General features: G+C 40.5%; 1 protein-coding gene across 9 annotated transcripts in view; it reads left to right on the top strand.

The window, feature by feature from the left end:
* Nucleotides 1–14,699, top strand: part of cdk6 (cyclin dependent kinase 6) — a 233,423-nt gene that overhangs the window by 100,599 nt on the left and 118,125 nt on the right. The window lies entirely within an intron of this gene.

Genomic DNA, 14,699 nt, shown 5'->3' with positions numbered 1-14,699 from the left:
TTAGGTTGACAATCAAGATGGAACATTGGAGAAGGATGGTATGGTTGACCTTATGAAAAGATGCAGGGAGATGAAGGTGAGCAGGATACAATGCAGCATGGTCACTGTCGCATGAAATGTCACTTGTGAAAATCAATTGCAGGGATTCAAACAGAGATTCTGCAAGAAATGATTTACTTGGATGCTGCTGGAATGAGGATATGAGATACAGGGAGAGTTTGGACAAATATTGGCTGATTCCTCTGGATCACACATGTCAAACTCTGGCCCGCGGGCCAAATAATTATATTTGGCCCGCAAGATCATATTAAATATATATTAGAGTTGGCCCGCTGGCCTCCGCGCCAGTATAGCGCATGCACACTGAAGATGAAAATGAAGATGGCGGAGGTGTGGAGGGATCTCAGAGTCCCGAATCCCGGGGATCGGAGCGTCGCACTCAGCCCGCCCGGCTCCCGGAAACACAGACGCGGCTGGAGTTGGGGACCATCCTCGCTGGGTCTGCGCTTCAGCGGCGACGCCGGACCGAACATCTCGTTGGCGATGCCTTCCCCCTCGCTCCGTGCGCGGCGGACCCTGCCTCCCGCTCCTTTTGTTGGAGATGAGCCCGGCGCCGTGAGATCGCAGTTTAATCCCTCTCCAACCATGGGAGGGGGGTGGGAGCAACGCGCTCTTCTCAGCCAATTCCTCCACTGCCACGGACGCCGGCGTTTCAAAGGGGGGTTCAGGTGCCTTCTTGTTGGTCCAAGACAAGGGGAGAGCATACAAACTCCACACAGACAGCACCTGAACTCGGGTGAACGTGGAGCTGCGACCCCACATTCCACATCAGGACTGTGTGTAAGATTGGGAGCAGTGAGACGGAAGCTTATTTTGTTCCTGTGATTTAAGCCTTTCTTGGGGTGGGGGGGGGGTCCTTCTCTGACCACTTGCCTAACAATTAACCTAATCAGATGTGGAGTTACCACAATACAACAGTTCTCAACCTTTTTCTTTCCACTCGCGTCCCTGTGCCATTGGTGCTCTGTGATTAGTAAGGGATTGCTTAAGGTGGTCTGTGGGTGGGAAGAAAAAGTTTGAAGACCACTGCTTTAATCATCCCTCATTGACTTGTCATGTGCACGGTTTCAGAACGCTAAAGGAAATGGGCCAATGACAATTTTTCTCAAGCAAAATATTTCAGTAACAATTGGGTCTAGAGCAGTGATTCTCAGCCTTTCCTTCCCACTCACATCCCACCTTAAACAATCCCTTACTAATTACAGAGTTCCAATGGCATAGGGCACACATGTCAAGCTCTGGTCCGCGGGCCAAATATTTGGTCCGCAAGATCATTTAAAAAATGTATTAGAGGTGGCCCGCTGGCCACCGCGCCAGTATAGCGCATGCACAGTAATACAACAAATCCCAGAATGCATTGGCATCAGCCTGCTAATCGCCCCCACCTCCTCTGTTTACGTTGCAGGGTCTCACCGTGGACTCTGGTTTTGGGGCCTGGCCGGTGTCAGGGGAAGCCAAGGTCGCTTCCCAGCGCCCAGAACCGGAGGCCTCGGGCCTAACCTTGCCAGGACCATTGCCCACTCCCCCTCCCTGCCGCAGGCCGATCCGCGACTCACGGTGACGGGGCCGCTGATTCGCCGAGATGCCGCCCTGCAGCGAGAGCCGATGCCCCCGCACTGTCATTGTCCAACCCGATCGCCCGCAAACCCCGCCCTCCCGCACACAGGCCTGAGTAAGGATTATGAACTTTAATCTCAGGATAAAACGATCTTCCAATAGTTTCATGTCACAGTGATAAATATATTCCTGCTTAAAAATGGTCCTGCACCTGGATACAAGCTCATTAGGCATAAAACTTGAAAAGTGTGTAAATCAAAGGATATCTGTACCAATGGAAAAAGGGCATGGCAAATAACCCTGCTAGAGTTCATGCCCACAATCAGTCACCCATTTGATTGTTTCAGGAATCATGTTATTCTCCCACATTCTCAATAGCCCTCAGATTTTACTATTCGACAGCACACTAGCAACATTTGACAAATCCTCTATAGAGAAATATTATTTATTGAATATTTTATTTCTCATTTGTTAATGCTTCTGGAAAGAGTTTATACAAAACTATTATTAAACATTTATTTTAATAAGAAAAAGTTTAACATTACATATGTTGAAAGAAGAGAAAACATGCAGATGTTGTTGAAAATTTTCAATAAATATTTAGTTCGGCCCTCGACTTAGTCCAAGTTTTTAATTTTGGCCCTCCGTGAATTTGAGTTTGACACCCCTGCTCTGAAGCATCAGGAGAGACCTAATAGAAGTTTATAAAATGATGAGAGGCAGATAGTCAAAATGTGCTTCCTCCTCTGCATGCTCTGGTTTCCTCCCATATTCCAAGACGTTGATTAATTGGTCACATGGGTGTAATTTGGTGGCATGGAATTAAGTAAGGGACAAACAGTGCTTTATCTCAAAATCAACGAAGATACATGCATTTGAGGTGAGATGAGTTGGGGAGTGGAGAATTTAGAGGAATGGCAGGGCAAGGGTTTTAATTGTGCCAGGGAGAGATACGTTATTAGTGTCTAAAAGCTTCAAGATAGACACATAAATATGCAGAGAATGGAAGGGTACATGTCATGTCCAGAGAGCAGAGATTTAGTTAAATGTGGTACCATGTTAGACACGTAGACTGAAGACCCTTTTCCTCTTATCGTTGGTTATTGTATTTTCTAAACAGTAAAGAGAGGGACTTGAAGACAATTAGTCTTAGATTGTATACAAGAAACTACCCCTTCAACGTAGCATGAACCCAGAATGAGAAAATAATTACAACTTCTTGTGGTTCATGTATACTGAAGGGAATCGTATTTCATAATCCCAATCATTTGGCTCCGCTGTATCTACTCATGTCATGGTATATCTTGCCATTTTCTTCCAGATTTTCATTATACAATAGGGAAAGCAAGAGTTTTCCATCCTTTAGAATCTGAATTTATTGTCATGAACAATTAATGAAATTTGATGCTCCTGTACCTTTTTCCCTGATGATAACCGAGTGAAGAGCATGTAGCCTGGGTGGTGGGGGTCTTTAAGGATAGATGCTGCTTTTTTAAGACACTGCTTCTTGTAGATATCCCCAGTGGAGTGAGGTCTGCTGCGCAGGCTGAGTTAACAACTTTCTGGAGTTTTTTCTGTGCCTGAGCTTAGGCATCTCCATTCCAGACAGTGATTACGATTCACCTGTAGAAGTTTTCGAGAGTCTTCAATGACATACCAAATGTTCTCAAACACCTCCCAAAATATAGACACTGGCAAACCTTCTTCGTGATTGCATCGATATGGAGTTGTTGACACCCAGGAATTTGAAGTTCTTGACCCTTTCCATTACTGAATGAGGACTAGTTCATGTCTTCCTGATTCTGCCGACACCCATGGTGTCATCGACAAATTTGTAGACAGCATTGGAATTGTGCAGTCATGGGTGTATAGTGAGCAGAGCAGTGGGCTAAGCTCGCATCCTTTTTTTAAAAAATGGGGCTTTTATTTTTTTTTAATTTTAAAAAGATTTTCACACTATGAACCATATTAATCAAAATACACACAAACATTTCCCTCTTGAATATACACAGTGGCATTTTCTCCCATTTCGCCCCCCCCTCCCTCCCTTCCATCCCTCCTTCCCAACCCCCCCTCCAAACCCATTGAAGTTCAACATATGCAATACAATAAACTCATTAAACAATGTCATCACGCAATGAAAATAAACTGTAACACACTGGGTCAGTTCATTTCGTCTTCTTCTCATTCTATCATTTTAGGGGGTGGAGGTCCGCGGTAGGCCCTCTCTGTCGTGTTCCATGTACGGTTCCCAAATTTGTTCAAATAATGTGACTTTATTTTTTAAATTATATGTTATTTTTTCCAATGGAATACATTTATTCATTTCTATGTACCATTGCTGTACTCACAGGCTCTCTTCTGATTTCCAAGTTGACATTATACATTTTTTTGCTACAGCTAAGGCTATCGTAATAAATCATTTTTGCACTTCATCCAGTTTGAGGCCTAATTCTTTACTACTTATATTACTTAGAAGAAAGATCTCTGGATTTTTTGGTATGTTGCATTTTGTGATTTTATTTAATACCTGATTTAGATCTTCCACAAACTTTTCCACTTTCTCACATGCCCAAATTGCATGTACTGTTGTTCCTGTTTCCTTCTTACAGCAAAAACATCTATCTGATACTGTTTGGTCCCATTTATTTAACTTTTGGGGTGTGATGTATAACCTGTGTAACCAATTTTACTGTATCATACGTAACCTCGTGTTTATTATATTTTTCATAGTTCCAGAGCATAGCTTTTCCCATATTTCATTTTTATCTTTATGTTTAGATCTTCTTCCCACTTTTGTTTGAGTTTACAGCTTATTTCATCATTTTCTTTCTCTTGCAGCTTGATGTACATGTTTGTTATAAATCTTTTAATGATCATTGTGTCTGTAATCACATATTTAAAGCTGCTTCCTTCTGGTAATCTCAGTCTGCTTCCCAATATGTCCGTTAAGTAGGTTTTCAGTTGATGGTATGCAAACATAGTACCGTGAGTTATTCCATATTTGTACTTCATTTGTTCAAATTATAATAAATTATTTCCCAAAAAACAATTTTCTATTCTTTTAATCCCTTTTCTCTCCCATTCTCTAAAGGAAAGGTTATCTATTGTGAAAGGGATCAGTTGATTTTGCGTCAATATTAATTTTGGTAGTTGATAATTTGCTTTTTTTCCTTTCTACGTGAATCTTCTTTCAAATATTGAGCAGATGGTGCAGTACTGGTGAACTTTTATATTGCACCAGTTTTTCATCCCACTTATAAAGTATATGTTCTGGTACATTCTCCCCTATTTTATCTAGCTCTATCTTGGTCCAATCTGGTTTTTCCCTTGTTTGATAAAAATCTGATAGATATCTTAATTGTGCTGCTCTATAGTAATTCTTAAAAGTTTGGTAGCTGCAAACCACCTTGTTTGTACCATTCTGTTAATTTATCTAGCGATATCCCCCCTTTCCATAAGAATTACCTTATTATTTTCTTTAGTTCATTGAAGAATTTCTCTGTTAAGTGAATTGGTAACTATTGAAATAGGTATTGTATCCTTGGGAAGATATTAATTTTTATGCAATTTACCCTTCCTATCAGTGTTAGTGGTAAATCTTTCCAATGTTCTAAGTCATCTTGTATTTTCTTCATTAATGGCTGATAATTTAATTTGTATAGATGGCCTGGGTTATTATCTAGTCTAATACCTAGATATCGGATAGCTTGTGTTTGTCATTTAAACGGTGATTATTTTTTAAACTTTGTGAAATCCGCATTATTCATTGACATCGCTTCACTTTTATTTGCGTTGATCTTGTACCCCGATATTTCTCCATATTCCTTTAATTTCTTATGTAATTCTTTTATTGATAATTCTGGTTCTGTTAAGTATGCTATAATGTCATCTGCAAATAATCTGATTTTATACTCCTTCTCCTTTATTTTTATCCCTTTCATTTTATTTTCTGTGCTTATCAGTTCAGCCAGTGGTTCTATTGCTAAAGCGAACAGTGAGGGAGATAGTGGATATCCCTGTGACCTGCTTAATTCAAATTGGTTTGATATATGTCCATTTACAGTCGCCTTCGCCATTGGACCCTTATATAATGCTTTAATCCAATTAATATATTTCTCTGGTAGGTTGAACCTCTGCAATACTTTGAATAAATAATTCCATTCTACCCTGTCAAAGGCTTTCTCTGCATCTAAAGCAACTGCCACTGTTGGTGTCCTATTTTCTTGTACTGCATGGATTAAGTTAATGAACTTACAGACATTGTCCGTTGTTCGTCTTTTGTTAATAAATCCAGTTTGATCTAGTTTTACTATTTTTGGTACACAGTCAGCCAATCTGTGTGCTAATAGTTTTGCTATTACCTTATAAATCTGATTTAAGTAGAGATATTGGTCTATACGATGCTGGTGTTAGTGGATCTTTCCCCATCTTTGGTATTACTGTAATTATTGCTGTTTAACATGAATCTGGCAAATTTTGTTTTTCTTCTATCTGATTCATTACTTCCAGGAGAGGAGGAATTAATAACTCTTTCAATGTTTTATATTGGGAGTCTGTCCTCCCCAGGCGTTTTATTGTTCGTTAGCTTTTTAAATATATTTTGTACCTCCTCTATTTCAAATGGTTTTATCAATTTGTTTTGCTCCTCTTCTTGCAATTTCGGTAGTTCAATTTTAGCTACATACTCATCTATTTTGTATTCTTTCCCTTTGTTCTCAGTTCGGTATAATTGCTCGTAGAATTCCTTGAAGTTTTCATTGATATCTGTTGCGTTATATGTAATTTGTTTTTCCTTTTTCCTTGATGCCAATACAGTTCTTTTAGCTTGTACTGGTTTAAGTTGCCAGGCTAGTATTTTATGCATTTTTCTCCTAGCTCGTAATACTTCTGCTTTATTTTCATTATGTTCTTCTCCACTTTATACGTTTGTAATGTTTCGTACTTTCTATTTTTTTGTTCGCCAATTCTCTTCTTTTTTTGTTGTATCTTCCCTTGTTGCTAATTATTTTTCTGTACTTGCTATTTCCCTTTCCAGCTGTTCTTTTTCCCAATTGTAGTCCTTTTTCATCTTAGTTACATAACTTATTATCAGCCCTCTGATGAAGACTTTCATTGCATCCCATAATATAAATTTGTCTTTCACTGATTCTGTATTTATTTCAAAATGCATTCTATAGATTCTCTAAAATCCTGTCTTTTAAGTAGCATGGAGTTTAATCTCCATCTATATGTTCTTGGTGCGATGTCCTCCAGTTCTATTGCTAATAACAGGGATGAGTGATCAGATAACAATCTAGCTTTATATTCCGTTTTCCTAACTCTCCCTTGGATATGGGCTGACAACAGGAACAGGCCAATCCTTGAGTATGTTTTATGTCTACTTGAATAATATGAGTATTCCTTCTCCTTGGGTCTTGCCTACTCCATCTATCCAAAAGTTGCATTTCCTGCATTGATTTAACCATAAATTTGGCTACTTTGTTCTTTTTGCTAGTCTTTTGTCCAGTTTTATCCATCTTTGAATCCAAATTAAGGTTAAAATCCCCTCCTATCAATATATTCCCCTGCGTATCTACAATCTTCAAAAAAATCTTTCATAAACTTTTGATCCTCTTCATTAGGTGCATATATATTGACCAAATTCCAGAGCTCTGAATATATCTGACATTTTATCATTACGTATCTCCCTGCTGGATCTATTATTTCCTCCTCTATTTTGATTGGTACATTTTTATTGATTAATATAGCTACACCTCTGGCTTTTGAGTTAAGTGATGCTGCCGTTACGTGCGCTACCCAGTTTCTCCTTAATTTATTATGTTCCACTTCAGTTCGATGCGTTTCCTTCACGAATGCTATATCTATTTTTTCATTATTCAGCAAATTGAATAGCCTCTTCCTTTTGATTTGGTTATGAATTCCATTAATATTTATCATCATATAGTTCAACATGGCCATCTCATACTCTGTTTACATCTCATTTCCGCTTCCTCGCCACTACCTTTCTCCTTTCCCCATTTTCATTTCTCAGTTTTTTTTTGAATGCACTGTATGACAACACTTCTAAAACATAAAATATTTCAATCATTCCCACATTTAAAATTCCCTTAATCCCAAGTGTCATGTCCCCAACCCCCCCCGCCCCCCACCTCTCTGAGTCGCCCCTTGTCCCTTGACAGGCAACCACAACTCCCCTCTCCATTTGGTCTGCGTACTTGTTCACAAGCGTCAACTGATTTCACAGTGACTGTTATTCTCTCCCACCCAATCTCTTCCAGAAAAGATTTCTTATCTTCACATTACAACAAAGTTCCCCCTCTTTTTTCTCTTTTTCTTATTATTATTATTTTAAACTCCTCTTTCTTCTTCCCCCCTTCTCCCTTGCTTCCCTTTTCTTCCCTCTTTTAGTTCTTACTTGTACATTTATTTTTACATCTTTATATGTAATTTGTCATTGTTCTTTGTTCTTGTTCTATCTCTTCATCTCTTTCTGTCTTGCAGGTGTTCTGCAAATTCTCGTGCTTTCTCCGGATCTGAGAACAGTCTGTTTTGCTGCCCTTGGATAACTATTTTAAGCACCGCTGGATATCTTAACATAAATTTATAACCGTTTTTCCATAGGATTGATTTTGCTGTTAAAACTCCTTCCTCTTCTTTAGGAGTTCAAAACTTATGTCTGGGTAAAAAAAAAAAAAAAATTTGACCCTTGTACTCGAATGGCTTTTTGTCTTCTCTAATTTTATTCCTTGCCTTCTCCAATATATTTTCTTTTGTAATGTATTTCAGAAATTCTACTAAAACGGATCTTGGTTTTTGTTGTGACTGTGGTTTTGGGCTAGTGTTCTGTGTGCCCTTTCTATTTTCATTCCTTCCTGCATTTCTGGCATTCCCAGGATTTTTGGGATCCATTCTTTTTTAAATTCTTTCATATCTTTGCCTTCTTCATCTTCCTTTAGGCCCACTATCTTTATATTGTTTCGCCTACTATAGTTTTCCATTATATCCATCTTCTGAGCTAACAACTCTTGTGTTTCTTTAACTTTTTTGTCACTTTCTTCCAATTTTCTTTTTAAGTCATTCACTTCCATTTCTACAGCCATTACACATTCTCCCACATTTTCTAATCCTTTCCCAACATCTGTTATGACCAGCTCTATTCTATTCAGTTTTTCTTCTGTACTTTTCATTTTTCTGTTCATTTCACTAAATTCTAGTGTCAACCATTCTTTTAATGCTTTCATTTGTTCATGTAAAAATTTTTTATCTATGTACTGTCCATTCATTTTACCTCCTATTCCTCTGTGTAGAGCTTGGTGTTCTTCTTCTGTGTCTGCTCTTGGGTTTGTGTATTCTATTTCTCTTCCTTGTTTCTGTGTCTCTTTTGACTTTCTTGTTGAGTTGCTTGTCTCAGTTTGTTGGGTATTTTTTTTTCCATTGTTTCTTGATGTTGTTTCTCTTCTTCTGGGCTGGTTATCTGTTGTGTCTCTTGCTTCCATTTTTCTTTCTCACCCCTCCCTTTCCCATTGCTTTTTTTATCTTACAGCAGGGAGCCCTGCTGTCGAGCATCTCTCAGCTGTTCGTGTTGTGTAGATTCACTCCACAGCTGGTCCCCCCTCCCGTCGGTGTTCTCCTTGTCATGCGCAGTTGCGCACCTCTGTTTAGCTCAGAGCCATTTTTGATGTCCCGCGGTCGGTGGGTCGTGACTCTGTGGGGTCTCCATTAACCTCAAGGAGCAGGCTCCTCTTTCCACGGCGGATGCCTGCTTTTTCATGCAGGTAAGGCCTTCACCTTTCTTTTCCAGTGTCTTTTCTTCTTCTTCCCGTTGTTTTTGGTTTTTCTTTCTTAGGTGCCATTTTCTCTACACCTTTATTTTTTTATTTGTTATGATTTGTGTGTCTGGGGGTTTGCTTTTTCTTCACTTTTCCCCTTTTCTGGAGAGGGCTGGTATTCTCCTACTGGCCACTACTCCATCGCGTGACTCCCTCCTAAGCTCGCATCCTGAGGCACTCGTGTGTTGATCGTCATTTTCCAATTCGTTTTGACTGTAGTCTTCCAATGAGGAAATCAATGATCTAGTTGCCAAGTGGGGTACAGAGGCCTAGAGTTTTGAGCTTGTTGTTCAGCATGGAGGGAATAGTGATGCTGAAGCCTGAGCTGTAGTCGATGAAGAATAGCTGTATGTATTAGTTGTTGTTTTCGAGGTGAATCAGAGCTGAGTGAAGAGCCAGTGATATTGCATCTGCTGTGGAGTGATTGTGACAAAAGTCGAATTACAATGAGTCCAATCTCTGGTTGGGTACGTACTTGATTCATACACAATCGTGGCTACTCAACAATATTGTTAAATGCTTTTTGTTTTGGAAGTTCACATACAGCCCTATTTTAACATGGATTTTGTATTGGGTGTAAAATTGGCAAAGTTAAAATTTCTGCATGCTTTAAGGCAATTTTTACTTTACTGATGAGTGAAATGGTAAAATTTGTTTTGACTCTGAAAGCAAAATATCTGAGAGGGGAGATCTACTCCTTGTTCTTTTCCCTACAGTTACAAATGCCCTTAAAGATTAAAAAATGGCTTCGACGTGGAGGTGTGGACCCGTAGAGAGGTCACTCGCCCAATCTGACCACCATTGGCCTTAAAGGAGCCAACTGTGATTTATTTAAAAATATTTCGACTGTAGGGCTTGGGCCCAAGATGGCAGCACCCATGTCCAGCAGCACCCACAACAGTTTGTAGTATCTGGGGAAGCAGAGGAGAAGAGCACCAGAAAACAGAACGAAGCAGAGGAGACAACTCATGGGTCGGTGACCATGGCGGTAGACCAATGAGGGGCTCTGAGGATGAAGAGCAAGCAGGAGGCGGGGCGTTGGTGACTTGAGCCAAGAAACCCACACGCTGAATGCGGGCTGCTGACGACAGCAGTCAAAGGACTCAGACCAGGATACAGTCTGCTGGAGACTGACACAAGAGAGTGTCCAGGGTGCTGGAGGCTTCATGATCGTGTCAGGTTTGGATCGAGAACTCAAGTTGCCGATGGCTTGGACTGAAAGCTATGTGGCTGCAGAGCGCTGGAGGCAAATTCTAGCAGATCTTTGTCTGCTTTATAGAGGTAGACTAAAGGAAATTTAATATTACACACAATGTTTTCTGTTTTATTACATAACAATAAAATAATCTTGAGAGATCCTTTTAAAACTGCAAAGCCCCAAGAATATTTCAAGCCACTGGTGCTTTTGAAGTGCGTTGTACTGTATTATCATTAATCGTAAATAGGAAACATGCTTGCAAATTTTGCTCACATCATGGTTCCCCCGAATAGCAACAAGATACACAACAATACAATTATAGGATAAACACAAAGTCTGACCACAAGGAAGAATAATTTCCCTTTCAGATACTGTAGTGTCATATAACCTATTATTTCATCTGTAAAGGCAGATAGTATTTCATCTTGTATTCATATGTGTGAGTTCTAAGTCAACACATGGATGAAGGAAAAGCTTCTTTACTTTAAAGTTGTAAACAGCACCATGAGACATGCCATGAGGTTGCAAGTCTCCATTACTGATCTACATACTGTGTGTCAAGCTCTCTGCTAGCCAAGTCTAATCAAACAGTAAGGCATTGCTAGTTGCCTTTCAACCACGATCATTATCATTACAGGTGGTGTCATGATTAATATCTCATCCAAAAAGATTAATGTGGAACAGTGTCATTTTCTGTCAGTATTGCATTAGAAAACTAGTGTAGATCCATCCCCTTTATACACAGGTGTGAGTGAAGTCATAATTGGAAACACTTCCTTTGTTTAATTGTTTTCTGAGCTTGAACCTCATCAGCTCCACATGTCAGCAGTCAATGAGAGCACTTTACTCAAATAGGAAGCAATTAATTAAATGTACATTTTACATCATAATTTTCTTCTTAACTGGCTGTTAAAATGCACCATCAGCTTCACATTGTTCTCTAATACTTTTGTCCATATTTACTCCCAGACCCAAATTTGGGCATGTGCATTTCAACGAATAGCAATGCAAAAATAATCATGACCTCTTACTAAACAGTTGTCACATGAACTTGTTTTAATGCAAATAAGATACCAAGGGTCTGTTCCATTTTTAGAGTCACAGAGCTAGATATCTAATTTAGCAAATATGAGTGATCTGGTCTTGGATTCAGCTCTCTTGAGCCCCTTTTCCTCTGACATCCCAGTTAATTGCTTCTGCAATGTCCCGAGATAGGAAGGCCTTTGTGCCCGTTTCCACTGGGATGCAACTCATCCCTGGGGATCTGAGTGTTCTACCTTCAAATGGAAAGGAGTTACTTTCTGCTGTCCTTTTTCCATTGGTTTTATCAGCTGGCATCTGCTGATGCAGGGGATATGATTAGGGGTAGAGGTGGCTAATCCCCGGCATGAAAAGATGTCGCTTGACGCTGGCGTGTTGATGGCTTTCTTTTTTCACTGAACCGTGTACCAATTCATTCCTGGGGCAAAGTGCCAGTGGAAAAGGAGCTTAACATGCCTGTTTCCCATTACAGTACACATAATACCCCGATTATGCAAAAAGTTGTCCATTAGGTCCTCTCACATAAATATATGCCATTTAGTTTTGGACTCCTACCCTGGGAAAGACTGTGATCATAATCTGTGCCCAGAATGATTTTATCTCTTCTCTGCCTCCTCTGTACTAGAGAAAAGTGTTGCTGTCTGTGTCAGCCCTCCAGAGTTGGTAACCTCCTTGTGAATCCTTACTTGAGTTATGGCAGAGATTGAATAAATGTTTTCTTTGAAGTAGAGGAGGTTGAGGGGAGAACTAATACGGATTTATAAAATCATGCCAAGTATTGATAGGTGGACAGTCTGAATCTTCTCCAGAGCAAAAGTGTTACACAGTGGAGGACATTTGTTGAATGTGAGGGGAGGAAGTTCAAGGGACAAATAAGCTGTTCTTAGGTGGCCACTCGGAGAATCTCCTGTAGCACCTGAAAGCAGCACAAGCAAAGCGGCTGGCAGCTTTCAGGTGCCTAGCAGTCCCTGCTGCCTGACAGTCCCCCGGTCACTCCAGCGCTGACATCCCGCCCCGGCCGCCCCAGTGCTGACATCCCGCCCCGGCCGTCCCAGCGCTAACATCCCGCGCCAGCCTCCCCAGCCCTGTCATCCGTGCCAGGGAGGGCGGCTGTCAGGCGCTCGCCAGCTGATTGTCATCCCCTTAGCAGCTGCTTTCAGGCGGCTGCATTCAGGCCTCTAGGGGGACTTCAGTGCTCCAACGATTATCCCTCTCAGAGGAGGGTTGGAAAGTGCGCCTCAGAGGCACCTTCTGCTCTTTCAGGTGGCCTCCCAACAGCTGCATAGGAGTAGAATATGCAGCTTTGCTTCGGAGTATTTTGGCCACCTGAAAGTGCCAACAGAGAGTGGTAGCTGCCTGAAACAGACTGCCGGGAGCAATAGTGGAAGCAAATGCAGACTTCTAGATAGAGAAGTGAACATGGAGGTGGTAGAGACAATGTCTGCTCCCTCACCACCATCAATGTCTTGGTCACCTTCAAAAAAAATGAAGCCAAATTTATGAGCCATAATTTCCCCCATGTAAAGCCATACTGACTATACCTAATCAATTTCTGCCTTTCTAAACACAGGCAGATCCTCTCATAATCACTTTTAATAACTTACCCACCACTGATATCAGCCTCTGGTCTATAGTTTCCTATCATGTGCACTGTTCTCTCTAAAGAGGTGGGATGGTGTGTCTGTATGTATATGTGTTCGTGCTCACAGAGGGAATTAATGTGCACATAAAGTGAACAAAGTACTTCAAAGTATAGAATAAAATCTTAACTAAATATGTTACTTTGTAGAATGCCATCATACTTGTATTATATTAAACATGCCAATACCGTTTTATTAGAGATAGGCTGTGCCAGTATAATCTTGAAACAATTTCAAGTTTATATTTGCACAAGCATTCAGCATACTTTTACCACAGGAAAAAATTTTGCATAAGATAAAAATTTTCCGCACACTGACTCACCTGTGGCTAATAATAATACGATTATCTCTGTCAGAGCCCCTGCTAAATCTTCCCTTGGCTAGACTCCAGGATTTTATCAGCCTTCGTGCAAGAACTGCTTGGACCCTTTCTTTTATAACATGGACATATTTTAAGACTTCACCATTCTTTTCTGTATTCCCTTTTCCATAGTACATACAGATGAGAAATATTTATTTGAGGCTTAGCCTAACTCTTGTGTTTAATCATATTTCATTTCTAATTAAAAAAAAATTAGACAATGCCCATGGCACCCAAATTGACCTACAACCTCCTGTATGTTTTGAATGGTGGGATGTAACGAGAGCACCCGGAGGAAACTCGCACAAACACGGGGGAATGTACAGATTACTTACAGACAGTGCAGGATTCGAACATAGGACCTGGTCACTGGCGCTGTAACAGAGTTGCACTAGGCTAACCTTGGCAAGATTGATATTCAAGGGGATCTATTCTCTCTCTAGTTACCCAGTAGAATCTGTTCAGATTCTCTTTTACCTTGTCTGTCAAAGCTCTTATGACTGCTTTCTGCCCACATTTCATTGAGCTATACAGTCTGGAAACAGGCCCTTTGGCCCATTTTACCCATGCTTCCTAAACAACTCCCCTTATTTCCCTCTTAAGTGTACAATGTCCCTTACACAATCAAGGGGTTCCTCTTAAGTGTACAATGTCCCTTACACAATCAAGGGATTCCCATGACCCCATTGTGTACTTGACATTTTCTTGGCCAGAACCTCATCAGTGAGGGTTCCATCCCTAATCTTGTCGACCTCATTCTTCCTAAACTCTCCTTATTACCCTTTTTAGAACCTTCCATTTGCCAGATGCCCCTTCACCCGTTAACACAATTTCCCAATCAACCTTCACATGTTCCTCTTGCCCCAATTTAGGACATTAACTTGCAGTCCCACCTTTATCCATAACTATTAAAAACCCTTTAGAATTGTGGTAATTTATCCCAAGTACTCCCCCGCTGACACTTCATTCATTTGCCTTACCTCATTTCCCAATAGTAGGTCCCGTTTTGC

This window comes from Narcine bancroftii, chromosome 1, assembly GCF_036971445.1.
Source record: "Narcine bancroftii isolate sNarBan1 chromosome 1, sNarBan1.hap1, whole genome shotgun sequence".
In the NCBI taxonomy this organism is placed as follows: domain Eukaryota; kingdom Metazoa; phylum Chordata; class Chondrichthyes; order Torpediniformes; family Narcinidae; genus Narcine; species Narcine bancroftii.
This window is presented reverse-complemented; position numbering and strand designations above follow the sequence as displayed.